This window comes from Tupaia chinensis, unplaced genomic scaffold (assembly GCF_000334495.1).
Source record: "Tupaia chinensis unplaced genomic scaffold, TupChi_1.0 Scaffold000366_1, whole genome shotgun sequence".
NCBI classification, from domain to species: domain Eukaryota; kingdom Metazoa; phylum Chordata; class Mammalia; order Scandentia; family Tupaiidae; genus Tupaia; species Tupaia belangeri.
In genome coordinates, this window is record NW_006159863.1 from 1,239,103 (window position 1) to 1,254,180 (window position 15,078).

Genomic DNA, 15,078 nt, shown 5'->3' on the forward strand with positions numbered 1-15,078 from the left:
TACCTGTCAGAGAAACTTGGAAAACTAGAACTGAAAGAAAGAGTATATACATTGACATTTAGCCACAAAGGGAAATTAAGCACCTTGGAAATATAATGTATTGGAAGGAGAAGTAGGCTTAGATATGAAAAGTCCGATTTATAGAACAATTTTCAGGAATACAGCTATTTTGTAAAATAAGAAACACTTATGTTCTTTATTAATGCTATTGGGATTAAAATCCCAGGATTTTTTTTTCTATTAACACAATATATCTCTGAGAAATTCTCCTGTAATTGAAGAGCAGTACAGCTGCTCTGGACTTCATCCAACTTGGGCTAATATCTCTGTAATTCTTTACCAGCTAATAAAGTCTCTGGAGCCTTCTTACTGTGATTAAATGCCAGCAAAGTCCCTGCCAAAGCCACTTAGCAAAGAACTGGCATGGTAGGTTTCCAGTAACTGAGTGGCCACAGGCAGTCACAGCAAAGATCAGAATCAAGTTAGATGGAAAATATGTCACATTTGAGAAAAGGAGTCGGCACACATTTCTGGCGCTGCATAGTCTGTGGTCAAGGCATCCCCTATGCGGTGTTTGCTGGAGGTAAATGGAATATATCACTAGTGCCTTCTTTTCCACTTTTAATTCCATGTTGCTCTGCCTGATAATTATGAGTTTTTCCTTTTCTTTTCCTTTTCTCCTCCTTTACAAGAAGAATCAAGTCATTCACTCATCCTACAAACTACTTGGAATATAAGAAATCAATGGAGCAAAGCAAAATATCTTCCAAAACAAATAATGTAGGTGTTTTGTTTCCCCTTTCTTTATTTTATATATATAACTCTCCCTACCATGGGGAATGGTCATACTGCAATCCCTTCTCCTCCATTTCTCCCTCCTCTCAGGACTTTTGGCATATATGCACATGTGCCCAGTATGTGTCCTAAGCCTCCAGGTCCAGGACTCAAACTATGTAGTTAGTCATGTGGGAGTCAGTTGCCTTAACCACCTTGCCATTGGCTGCCTCATATAAAATATGAGTCATGGTTCAAATGCCACAAACTCTTGCTGTTCTTACCAAGTTTTACTAGATTTTCTTGAATAAATGTTTCTTTATTTGCTATATGCCCTTAGGACAATTTCCAGAGACTTTAAACATTGGGGTTTTAAAAATGATTTGAAGTAAATCATGATTCTGGCGAAGTCTCTTCATCTAGAGTGTAGAGTGGAGAATAGAACTCAGATTCCATCAAGCCAAAAGGAGATCCAGTTTGATGATATTCCATGCTTTGTAGTCAGATCAGTACCATCCTTTCTTAAACTTTGCTTCCTGTTGGAGCAGTCTACCTCCCTTAGAAGTCAGATATTAAGGACTTCCTCAGCTATGAGAATTTCTGTCGCAGCCTGTAACTGCTTGGTGATCAGAGGGCTCTGAATATAGTTTTGGTGACCAGTCACTCTGTAACATGGTTAATAACCAAGAAAGGACAATAACCATGAATAAGTCTGAAACCAAACTCAACCAGACATGTGTTGAATAGAGATGTCTTTAGGAGAACACAGGCTCAGGGTTTTATAATAAGAGACGTGGTGATTACCGAGGAATAAGCAAGGCAGTGTCAGACATGAGGTGAAACGAAACATACCTAGGCACAACTCATGCCAGTGTCTTCTGGTCTGATGCATTTTGTCACTAACAAGGCTATAAATAAGACTGTGCAGTAAAGAAGCCTGTACTTGGACCAGAAATACCAATATAAAAGAGAGAACTTCAGAGATTAAAAAAAAAAAGATAGATAGGTTGGACATATGTGCCTTCTTTCACTCCCTTCCAAAACCTTGTAAAAAGTTGATATAGCAATGTTGTCTTTTAAAGGCATAAACCTACAAGATTCTGCTAACAGGAGGGGGACTAAACCAAGAACATTCTTGAAACTGGAAAGCCATGGCACAAATGGTAAATGACTTGACAGATAGGAGAGGTTAGGTCTCAGCGGCAGTAGCTGCTTTTGGAAGTGGGGTGACCCTAGAGAAGTCTGGCTACAAGTGTGTTTAGGAAATAGACCTACAAAGAGTGACCACCCTGAAGTAATAATAATTTTTGGCATTCAGATTATGTTCTTGAAATATCATTTCCCACTTTAAAAAGAAAAATATGAGACTTTTTGGAGAAATGACTGATGCTGCGTATGCCATGAGAAATGTACAATATGAGCTTGAGCCATATGAATTAAAAAGAAAGTGATCGAAAAGGAAGCTATTAAGATTATGTCAATAAGACCAAGAGCCAATTTGAAGAGGTTCCCACTGGTCAAAGATGTCATTGTGTGGGTGTAAGGAAGGATAATAGTTGCAATTAATTGAAGTTCATCAAATCTGTAGAAGTCCAAATATTTAGAACAATATATTTTTAAAACCTAACTAATTTTGGGACCAGCAGATGGTGTAATGGTTACATCACTGGACTCCCACATAGTTGAACACAGTTTGAGTCCCAGACCTGGTGACTTAAAACTCAGACTGGTCGTGTGTGTGTGTGTGTGTGCCCAAAATCCCCAGAAGAGAACGGAGGAAAAGGGATTACAGTATGGCCATCACCGTGGGGGGGATTTCTTACTTTATGTCTCTCTGTCTCTCCAGCAAGTGTATGAGTCCTATAGCAAAAATCCCAACCCCCTAATAAAAAGCCTAACTAGTCTCCTTTGACCAGTTCTTTACCTTGAAAACTGATAAATAGATGGAAAGAATGAAGTATCTATTCTGGTTGTTTGCTTTTGTTTTTGTTTTGTTTTGTTTTGTTTTTTAGTTTATTTATTTATTTCATGAGTGAGTGCAGAAGAAAGAAACACCCTTGGACCAGCAGGTGGTGTGTAGGTCAGCTATGTGGTTCCAGTCTCAAAAATCCCAAGAGGAGAATGGAGAAGAGAGTGCAGCATGTTCATCCACCCTGAGGGGTGATTTCACTTTCCCTCTCTCTCTTTCTCTCTGTCTCTCTCTCTGGCAAACACATATGCCCTATAACAAAAGCAACAACAGGAAAAAAAAAAAGCAGACAAAAGGAAACAACCTCGACAGAGTCTCATACCACAATCTCCCCTCCAGCCTTCCCAGCCAGTCAGAATTATGGGCACATGCATAAGCCTAGTGTGTACACATCAATCTGGGAACCAAACCCTGATCTTCTATATGGAATCCAGCATTGTAGAGCATTGCACTACCATTGTGCCACTGCTGCTGGGCTTATTCTGCCTTTATTATACAAATGATATAACTGGGACACAAAATAGTAATTGAAAGGAAATTAATGAGTGAAAAAATACCAGCAGAATTAAAATATCATTATCTTATAACCTCCAATAAATTAATAAATCTAGGGATTAAGTAACTCTGACATCATAAAAAGAAAGACAAGTAGATATTATGTGTCTTCTGATTTTAAAAAACACTATTATCTATCATTTAATCCATGAAACCAATTAAAAAGTGTTCGCTGGAGCCAGGAGGTGGTGTAGTGGGTAAGGCACTGGACTTCCACGTGGTCAACAACGGTTTGAATCCTGGATCCAGTGGCTTGAAAATCACCTTGGGCATGTGTGTGTAGATGCCCAAAATCTTAAGAGGAGGATGGAGGAGAAGGGATTGCACCATAGCTATCCCTCCCTAAGGAATGATTTCTCACTTTCCCTCTCTGTGTCTCTGTCTATCTCCAGTGAGCACACTTGCCTTATGGCAAAAACCTAAAAAAAAAAAATGCTCACTGTTCATTTGCTTGACTTCATCATTCTGCTTTGTATACATCACTTTGTAACCCATAAATGTATACAATTATCATTTGTAAATTAAAAATAATATTAATTTAAAAATCAGTCCCAGGAATCTTCAGTTCGTAGGTGGCCTATTGTGGGATTTCTTAGCTGCCACAATTGCTTGAAATTATCCCCCTAATAAGTCCCTTATATATTTATACAAACCTATTGGTTTTGTCTCCCTAGGAAAACCTAATACAACCATTCATAAAAATAAACTCAAAATGGATCACAGACCTGAAATAAAAATGTGAAATTATTAAACTCCTGGAAGATAACATAGGCAAAAACTAGATGACCTTGGGTATGGTGATAATGTTTTAGATTCTTGTTATTTCAGATGAGTTGAAAACTTATGCCCATACAAAAACCTACATATGGGGTCAGCTGGTGGTATGGTGGTTAAATCAGAAGGAACCCACATGGTTGGCTGTATGATTCTAGTCTCAAATCCAATGGCTTGAAAAACACAACAGGTGCACGTGCATGCATGCCCCCAAATCTGCAAATTATCTTTTTCTAAGCCTACAAACAGGACCAGCAGATGATGTAGTGGTTACATCGCTGGACTCCCACATAGTTGACCGCAGTCCCATCTGGCACCTTAAAACTCGTGCTGGGTGCATATGTGTGTGTGCCCAAAACCCCAAGAGGAAGCTGCAGGAGAAGGGATTGTTGCGTGGTCATCCAGAAGGGGGAAAAGTGTGATTTCTCACTTTCTATCTCTGTCTCTCTGTCTATAACAAAAATCCCTCTCTGAAAGAAAAAAAAAAAAAAGCCTACATACGTGGACCAGCAAATGGCAGAATGGTTACATTGCTAGACTCCCACATGGTCGACTATGGCTTGAGTCCTGTACCTGGCAGCTTAAAAATCATGCTGGTGCATGCCCAAATCCCAAGAGGAAAATTAAGGAGAAGGGATTGTGATATGGCCATTTCCTGAGGGTGGGGGTTGGTTCTCGTTTTCTGTCTCTCTGTCTCTGTCTCTCCAGCAAGCTCACATGCCCTATAGCAAAAATCCCTTAAAAAAAGAAAAGTCCACATGTGAATATTTATATCAGCTTCCTTCCTAACTAATGAAACTTAGAAACAACCAAGATGTCCTTAAGCAGGTGAATAGATAAACAAGCTGAGGTATATCTAAGCAATGGAATTCTATTCAATACTAAATTAAAGCAAAGCAAAACAACCACAAATCTATCAAGTCATAAGAAACAAAACAGAACTTTCAATGTTTATTGCTAAGTGAAAGAAGCTGAGCTGAAAAAGCTACAGACTATATGATTCCAACTACAGGATACTCTGGGAAAGCTAACAGTATGGAGACGATGAAAAGTTCAGTGGTTCCAGGTATTAGAAGGGGAGAATGAATACGTGGGGTCTGGAGGATTTTTATAGCACTGAAACTATTTGGATTCTGTGAGGGTGGTCAAATGTCATTGCACATTTGTCCGAACTCACTAACTGTACAACAAGAGTAAACTCTAATATAACCATGGGCTTTGGTGATATGTCAGTGTAGGTTCAACATTTATAACAAGTGTACACCTCTTTTGGGTGTGTTGATGGTGGGAAAGACTAAGTGTGTGTGGGGACAGAGATGTATGGGGAATCCGTACTTTCTACTCAATGTTGCTCTAAAAATTTTGGAAAAAAAAGAGGGAAACTTCCCTAAAAAAAGTTAAAGTAAATTTCATCAAAATTTAAAACTTCTTCTTATCAAAAAATTGCAAGAATACTCAAAGATAAACCACAGGCTGTAATTAAACATTTGTAATACATGTGAAAGAGTTATATATACACTTGTGTATTGTGTTAGTCAAACTTATTAACTGTGTACATAATTTCTGTGCATTTCACTGCATGTAACTCAATACAAATTAAAATAAATATTATACATGTTTCAAACAGTATTTTTTTTAAAGAAACTTAGAACAGATGAATTAGGCTTCCCTTGAGTCTTGGTCTAGCCTGGAATTTTTAACCATAGTTCATTAAATTTTTAGGCCTAAACCACAACATGAATTCAAAGGTGTAAGCCAGCTTGGCGAACGCTTTTCCTAACTCCCTTTTTCCAGAACTCTACTTGTCCTGGCCACAGAGGAGCAATATCTGGCAAATCTCTTTTGGCTTTTCTCTTTTGACCATGTTCCAATAGTCTTTTTGAAGGGTCAATCACCTTTTAATCCTGCAAAAATCCTTTAATGATCTCTCTAGCCATGCAGTTAATTCTACCCCTTAACACTGCCCCCATTAGTTTTTTTTTCCTTCTAGCCTGCTGCCACTGGTCAGTTTAATGAACCCCTTTGATTTCTTATCCGGACTGTCATGACAATCTGCCCTTGTCTCCCCCTCTAGTATACCCCAAGAAGGTCTCTCCATCTAACACATGATTCTGATCACATCACTCTCCTGCTTTAAGTCCATCTATGGCTCCCTAAAACCCAGAAAACAAAAATCCAAATTCTCACCATCAGAAAATCCCCCTATCTAACCCCTCTCTATTTTCTCAGTTCTTTATCCCTCTGGTACTGTTACATCCTTTCTCATCTCTCTAGCATTCTATTCTTTGCCTGGAGATGTTTGCCTCCCCTATGCCCCCTTCCTCCACCAATCAGGACCTTTATGCAAACTTCTTATCCTTCAAGACACAAGTCAATGAAATCTTCCTCCAACCTCAAGCACAGTAACGCTCTTTGTCCTCTGTTATCTACTTACCGCATTGTATTGTATCTATTTATTAACTAAGCTGTGTGCTTTCTGAAGACAGAGTTGGTTTGCTGTTTTTAGTTTGTTTTTGTTTTTGTTTTTGTTTTTAACCTGCAGCATGTGGTTCAGTATCATTTGGTCAATGTTACTGAAGTAGTAATCTCTGGTTAAGGGGGGTCTGGTGGTAACAAGCTCTGGGCTTGTTTTTTTTCTCCTGTCTCTATAGTTCTAATATGTAGTATATGTACATAGCCCAACCAGCCTCTCCATGTAACTATCTTCCTTGAGGAAAGAGATGGAACCAACAATTTTCATATGTCTGGAGAATATCCAGTTTATTCCTCTTCCCAGCATGTTCAGTTGAGGCTGTTGCCTTAGTGATAGGATAATTTCAAACAGCATGTAGTAAGCAGAGAGATTTTCACTCCCTCTAACCCCTTTGTTACTCTATACGTTTAAGTAGGTACTGAGCAGTTAACATGTAAAGCATCAAAAAGTCTTTTCTATTGATCATTGTATCTATTTACCCTAAGAAGCTGAGAATCAAGACAATTTTTCCCCCCGGTTGAGTTAGAAAGCAAAGAATGTCATAGAGCACAAACAATATCAAGGTTCTGGGATTGTGACCAGATGTCAGAGCCAGCCCAGAAATCTCACACAATCACAGAGGATGGAAAACTCCTCCTTGTCAGGCAGTAAGGAGGCATCTAGCAAATATGAACCTTAAGAAGGGGTTGTGGGAAGCTTCAATTTGTAGTCAAGTCAGACACAAGTTGGGTAACCTGAGGACCTTCTACTTGTAATTGGCATCTGAAGTGGGGGGAAGGCAGTCTTGTGGGACTGAGCCCTTAACCTGTGAGATATGTACTAACTCTGAATAGTGCCAGAATTGAGTTGAATTGCTTGACCAGTAGACGGTACAATAGTTACATCACTAGACTCTCACATAATTGACTGCGGTTCAAGTCCCAGACCTGATAGCTTAAAGCTCATGCTGGGTATATGTGTGTACGTTCCCAAAATCCCAAGAGGAGAATGGAGGAGAAGGGGTTGTGGCATGGCCATCCCCCCTGGAGGGTGATTTCTTGTTTTCTATTTATGTCTCTCTCTCTGTCTCTCCAGTGAGAGCACGTGCCTTATAGCAAAAACTTCTCTTAAGAAAAAAAAAAAAAGATTGAGTTGAATTGTAGGATACCCAGCTGATGTTGGAGAATTGGCAGATGTGGGGAAAAGATTACACATCTCGTCACAGACGTACTGAATGTGAGTATAGATCAAAATGGTTTGTTTTTCTGATATACATCTGTTCACTGCCAGGTAGGAGGGCGAGACCAGGGATGTCAAGTTTATATCAGATTCAAGAATACCCACCCTAGTTGTGTCCCAGGGGTCAAGAGATCACCATTGTCACTGCAGGTATATCAGTGCCCACAAAGTGAGTGCTTAGACACTGAAATATATCTTCTGAAGTCCCCCAAATACCTGACTACGCTGTCCAGGAGAAATAGGCAAAGGGCAGGACAGGACCTATCTCACTTCTGCCTTCCAAATTGCATGGAGTACCTCTCATTGACAAAATCTAATTCACAGAGAGAGCCCCTCCATGGAGTCCACGGCACAGGTTACCAACCTTCCCAGGCTTACTTTCCATTACACTCTTCTTCTTTTACTTTATTTCTTTAGAATTATTTTTTAAATTTTATTTACCATTATTGTTATTTTTAATTTGACTGAAGTGAGACACAGAGAGACAGAGAAAAAGTGAGAAACCAAGCCAGCAGGTCTGGGACTTAAACTGCGGTCAGCCATGTGGGAGTCCAATGCCTTTTACCACCATGCCACCTGCTGTCCCCTCTTCCTTTACTTTTAAAACCTCTTCCGTTGTGAACTCCAACAAAGATACAGAGAAGTACTCAAAACGAAATGTCCAGTGCAATGACTTATCAAAGCAAATCCTCATGTAGCTTCACTCAGGATAAGAGCTAGAATATCAGCACCCCAGGAGCCCCTCTCATTCTCCTCCCCACCCTTCCTGCTTCCTTCCTCCAAAGTGATCATGAACCTAATTTAGATGGTAGTCATTTTGGTGGCTTTTTCCCCCTTCTTAAATCTTTTGTCAGTTAAGCATACACCCCTAAATGTCATGGTTTTCTGACTGTTTTTGAGATTTACATGAATGGAGTTGTGCAGTGTCAGGTTATTTTGCAACGAGCTTCTTTGCTCAGCACTGTCAGGGTAATCCAGGTTGCAGCAGACAGCATCATTGCTGTTTAAATACACCACCCTTTACTTAGCCTTCTCCTATGGGTAAGCATTTCGGTTGTTTTACACTTTGACCGTGACAGATAATGCTGCTGGGAAAATTATGTACACGTCTTTTGGTGCACATATGTGCATTTCAGTTGAGTCTGTACTTAGGTATTGACTGTGATCCATTTTAAGTTTAATTTTGGTGCAAGGTATGAAGTTTAGGGAAAGGTTCATTTTTGGCCTGCAGATACGCAATTGTTCCAACACAGTTTGCTTAAAAGACATTGCTGTTTATTTCTTATGTATCAGCCGGAGGGATCCTTCTAAACTAAAAATCAAGTTGTGCTACTTTCTTGCTTCATTTCTTCATTGATTTCTTACTGCACTAAGAGGCCATCTATCTTTCCAGCCTCATCATGGACTGTTCTCTCCCTCTTCCCCTATCCTCTATCACCCAAGCATCTTCTCAATCCCCCAACCTTTCCAAAGCCTTTGAACTTGCTTTTCCTCTGCTTGGAAGGTCCTTTGTCTGCTCTTCACAGGCTCTTTCTCATCCCTGATATTTCAGTTTAACGTTGCCTCCTTACATAGAGCTTCTCGGGCCCTCCTCCATACCACCAGCACTATTCTGTGTCACAGAAGCCTGCATATGTCCTTGCTATGGTTTGGATAATTGTTTGTCTCCCAAAGCTCAATGTTTTGGAATTTGATTACCAGTACCATGGCATTGGGAGGGGGTGAAACCTCTAAGAAGTGAGACCGAGTGAGCAGTGATTGGATAATGGAGGCACCACCCTCCTGAATGGGTTAATGAAGTTGATTAAAAACCCTGTAAATTCCAGCCCTCATGAAAATGGGTTAGTTCACCTGACAACAAGTTGTTATAAAACTAAGATGACTCTCCTCAGCTCTCTTTTCCTGAATGTACCTGCCATCCTCTCTGCTTCCATCAGTTCCATGCCTTTGGACTTTCCAGACACCAGAATTGTGAGTCAAATAGATCTCTATTCTTTATAAATCATCCAGTCTTAAGTATTTGTTTTTGTTTTTAATTTGCTACAGGGCATGTGTGCTCACTAAGAAGAGGAAGAGTGTGTGTGTGTGTGTGTGCATGAGAGAAAGGGAAAGTGAGAAATGTCCCTCTCCCCCAGGAGGGATGACCATGCCACAGTCCCTTCCACTGCATTCTCTTCTCAGGATTTTGAGGATGGATGTACACACGACCAGCATGTTTTTCAAGCTGTTGGGTCTGGGACTTGAACTACTGAGTCGGCCATGTGTGACACAGCTATTTTAATCACCTTGGAACCTGGCTGACCCAATCTCAGGTATTTCGTTAAGCAATGCAATAGCAGACTTCATGACCTTGGTTACCATTTGTAAGTGCTTCTATTATTTTTGTCTACCTCTCTAAGGAGATGGTAAGCTCTCTAAAAAAAACAGAGACATATTTTGGTGCTCTCATGTACTGTTGTTCTCCTGTGTTTATATAGTAGATGTACCAAACATATTAGATAATGCTGTTAGGCTAGAGTTTGTGATGATATATCAAATCTTATCCCAAGCGTAGAAAAAATTTCCTAAAAACTACAGCTATGTGAAAAGGCATGGACTGCTTGGCTTGTCTGAAGTTCTTTTCCTGAAACAGGATGATGTAGAGACATTTCTTCCTCTTGAAAAGCTAGACATAGCTTCATCTATGGTTTCTCTAGCTTAATTCTCAGATCATGGTGCTTGATATGGGTTAGGTTGGAGGAGAAGCAGGACAGATAAGTTCAGATTTTAGATAAGTCCATTAAACAATGGATGGTTTGGGGTTTGATTTGGAGGGACATGGGCTTGTGTTTTTAGTAATAAAAAGAGAAGATATTGGGAAAACAGGTAATTACAAGAGTAGGCAGGTGTGAGGGAACAAAACCACCTCAATTTCCTTATATTTTTCCTTCTTCCTTGCGCTACAGTCGACTGCTTCCAAAGCTTTCCATGTCTAAGTCTGCTCAGGCTGCCATAACAAAATACTATAGACAGTGTGGCTTAAACAACAGAAATCTATTTCCTCATAGCTGTTGAAAATTAAAGTCCAAGGTCAGGATGCCAGCATGGTTGGGATTCGGTAAGAGCCCTCTGCCTGGCTATAAAGACTATAATCTAAGAGGGCAAGGGCTCCACCCTCATGACCTAATCCATACCTGATTACCTCCCAAAGATCCCATCTCCAGTCCACCACAGTAGGGGTTAGAGATTCAACATATGAATTTGAGGAATAAGGGGCAATTCTATCCATGGCAGTCAGCAAACTTCAATTCAGGGATTGTTGTTAAAACATTAAAGTACCAGTTCATCAGTATTCCCAGACCAGTTGGCATATTCTGTGTCACTGAAGAACGGATGGAATTCTATATACTAGTATAGTTATCCATGTTTTCATTGACTCTTTTATTCAGTAGACATTTCTAAGTACTCACCTAACCATGTGGGAGAATGATAGAGAGTCGACACTCTCAGGAGGTAATTCAGAAATGAAGAGAAAATTCCAGCGCTCAAGGATATGTGTTGGGCTAATGAAACTAGAAGGCACTACAGGAGTTTGGAGGAGGAATAATCTAAACCGGAGGGATTAGGGAGGTGTCCAGGAGTGGGTGTTACCTGTGCTGAGTACCAAAGGACGAAATGACAGTGATCCAGTCAGGAAGGGGTGAGGCAGATGGCTTTCTCAGTAGAGAGGAGAGCACATGCCCGTGCTGGAGATGAATGTTCCAGGAACTATCACTCACTAACTAGATCTGACTATAGATCAGATTCTGAGTGGAGAGACCAGAGCTAGAGACATTCAAGGCCACATCACAAGAGGGTATGGATATTTCCCTAAAGTTACTGAGGGATCCCTGAAGGTTTAAACCGGGGAATGGAAAGATCAGGTTTTCAAACAGAAAGATAAATCAGCAGTGGGAATTTGACTGACTAAAGGAGAGGAGTGGCAGGAGGCACTGTGGCAACGGAGGAGGCTGTGGAATCATAAACAATGAGAAGTGAGGGTTTGTGGTCCAAGGCAGAGAAGGCAGAACAGAGAGGAAGGAATGGATTCTGAAGACAAAGGAGGAAGCACAGTCTGAACTTGGACAGGAGAAGCAAAGGAAAGCTCTGTCTCAGGCCATGGGGATAGGCAGACTAGGATTAGGAGTGAGACCCAAGGTAGAAGCACCATGAGGAGGCCTGGGAAGCTTTGCCATCTGGGGACTTAATGGTTTGGGGATGCCTAAGTAACCCCCTAGGATGTGTCAAGTTGACTGGCTGAACATACAGATGTAAGAAATTAATATCTTAAAGTTTTAATTTTCTTCTTCTTCTTTCCTGAGTGTTCTTACCATTTTCCTAGCCAGTCTGCAGCATTCATGTGGCCTCAGAGAGAATTAGAATGCAATATTAGTAAAGAAAAGAGAAAAAAATTATTAATACTGCTTTTTTCCTTTCTTTTCTTTTTTCTTGTTAAACTTCCAAACTAGGTCCTTGAGAGTCAAAAGACAAGGCCCAGGCCATCTGGTGGTACAGCTGGTGGCAAACTGAATTGCAGAGTTGGGAACCACGTGGCCCACCATGGGTTTGGATTACCCGAGCTGGCTTAAAATCACATACAGGGTGCATGCATATGTGCCCAAGATTCCAATGAGTTGGAAGGCCAGGGAAGGGGGATCCACCCACCTTTGATAGGACCCTGATAGGATACTTCTCTCTGTCTTTTTCCCTTTCTCTCTCTTGCATGGCTGCATTTCACAGGCAATAACATTATACTTGTGAAGTTCAGATGTTTTCTATGTATCACCTCTTGGGGGGGTACTTTTATGGTTATAAAATGGGATCAGGATCGTTTTAAGTATAACCATCTTTATTGTTCAGGCAAGAGTCTTCGTACTTTTGGCCTCATCTTACACCCATGTCAATAATCTCACCTCCCTAGAGTTTCTTTTCACAAGCAATGGCTCATTAAGAAGCACTGAGGCTCCGGCTTTAGATAGGATTTTATTAGCCAGTAAGAATAGAAATAGAGGACTTGTAAAAATGTTAAGACTTAATAAAAAGTATAGAACATTACAGATAGTTTTTTAAAAGATGGTTGGGCTCACCCCATAGCCCAGTGATGAAGGGGGCTGAATCTCATATGGCTGACTATAATCATGAGGAATATTCCGAGTGCATGTACATGTGTACCCCAAATCCCGGCAGGATAGAAAAACAGAAGAGATGAAATTGTGGCTTGGCCACATCCCATGGGAGGTGCTTTCTCTTTCTCTCTCTGGAGAGAAAGAGAACATGCCCCCTGGCGATGAAAAATTTTAAAAAAGAAAGACAGAGAATGAGACCTATAATATTAGGTCTTCAAGAAAGTCATGATGACGGGAACCAGCAGTTAGTGTAATGGCTACGTCACTGGACTCCCATGTAGTCAACCGTGGTTCGCATCCCGGACCCAGTGGCTTAAAACTCGTGCCGGGTGCATGTGCATGCATGCCCAAGATCCTGAGAGGAGAATGGAGGAGAAGGGATTGTGGTGTGACCATCCCCCCTGGGGGGTGATTTCTCGCTTTCTGTCTCTATGTCTCTCTCTGTCTGTCTGGCGAGCGCACGTGCCCTATAGTGAAAATCTCTCCAAAAAAAAAAGAAAGTCATGATGCATTTTTGCATAGAAAAACATGTCATGACTTTTCAGATGACCTAATATGCCTCTACAGAAAATAAAGAGAAGGTGAGATGACACACCATGCTTCTATTTTTGGGAGAGGGTTCTCAAACAATGGCAAGACCCTGAAGATAGAGGTGTGCTTGTGTGTGAGACAGGGAAGAATGAAAGAGAATTTGAGAACATGTATTAAAGAGGAAGTCTAAGTTCAACATGGGTTTTAACCTTGGCCTTGTCAATTATTAGCTCTGTGACTTTAGGCAAATCTCTCAGTGCCTCATTTTCCTCATTTGAAAAATGAGGTTTACAATCATAGTAACTTACAACACAGAGTTGTAGTGAGAATTAAATGAATCAATAATGTAAAACAATTGAAATAATACCTGACACAAAATAAATGTTAAGTAAGTACTTTTTTTTATTGTGCTTTGCTTAAAGAAAAAATGTTTATCAGAGAGGGTGAAGGTAGAAGAGGATAGCAGTGATTTGGATACAGAATGGAAGGAGGAAGGTCAGTATCTTGTTCCCCTGGAATTTGATATTGGGTGGTCATGAGGTCTATGGAAGCACCACTCTCATAAGTAGATTAACGATGTTTCTCCAGACTCAGGGAGTTCTAGCTCTCACGAGGAAGGATTTGTCCTGGCCAAGAACTAGTTGTTATAAAAGAGAAACAGCTGCCTACGCTCACTCTCTTCACATGCCCGCCATCTTCTGTGTTTCTGTTGTTTGTGCTATAGGCTTACACCTGTGGACTTTCCTGTTACCAGAATCATGAGTTTTGCAAAAAAAACCTTCTATTGTCTTAAATTTACCTGGTCTCAGAAATTTCAAGTAGAGAGCAATAATGGACTAAGACAGTCAGTTTCAGAGTACTGTGGGCTACTAATCATTGTAGGATAGAGGAGAAAGACCTTTTCTCCTGAAAAGAGACCATGGGAGATGGTCTAAGATGGAGATGACTTTGAAAGGTGGAAGGCGAGCCCAAGTCTGTCTAATGACTTTTTTAAAAGAGATTTTTGCCTTAGAGCATGCATGTTAGCTGGGAAGTGAGAAGTCACCCCCTGGGGAGATGGCCATGCTGGCAATCCCTTCTCCTCCATTCTCCTCCTGAGATCTTGGGCATGCATGTACATGTACCCAGCGTAGTTTTCAAGCCACTAGGTCTGGGATCCTAACTGTGGTCTGCCATATGGGAATGCAGCAACGTAACCACTATACCATCTGCTGGCTCCAAATGATTTATATTTTATTTTGAACAGCTAATGGGGGAGGAGACAAAATGTACTACCTGTTTTTGTTCTTTCCATCAAAAAATTGTACTTCATGATTATAAATAAAGATGCACACAGAAGCACCCATTTCTTTTACAGATCTGTAGACAGTGGGCCAATACCCATATAAAACATACCCCTAAATAGGCTGGTAAACTTTCTGAAGTTTTGAAATAAAATAGGCAGTGAAGTCAACAAAATTTATTTCACCAGAAAAGTACAGTTACTATGTATGTGTATGGGTACATGTATGTGTGCCGTTGCCACTATGTGATCAAAGTTCTTATTAAACAATCTAGGTCCAGACTGAGTGCTGATTTTCCCCAAACTGTGGAAGAGGTAACCCTCTTTTCAATGTCCAGCGCTGTTGTTTGCACTCCTC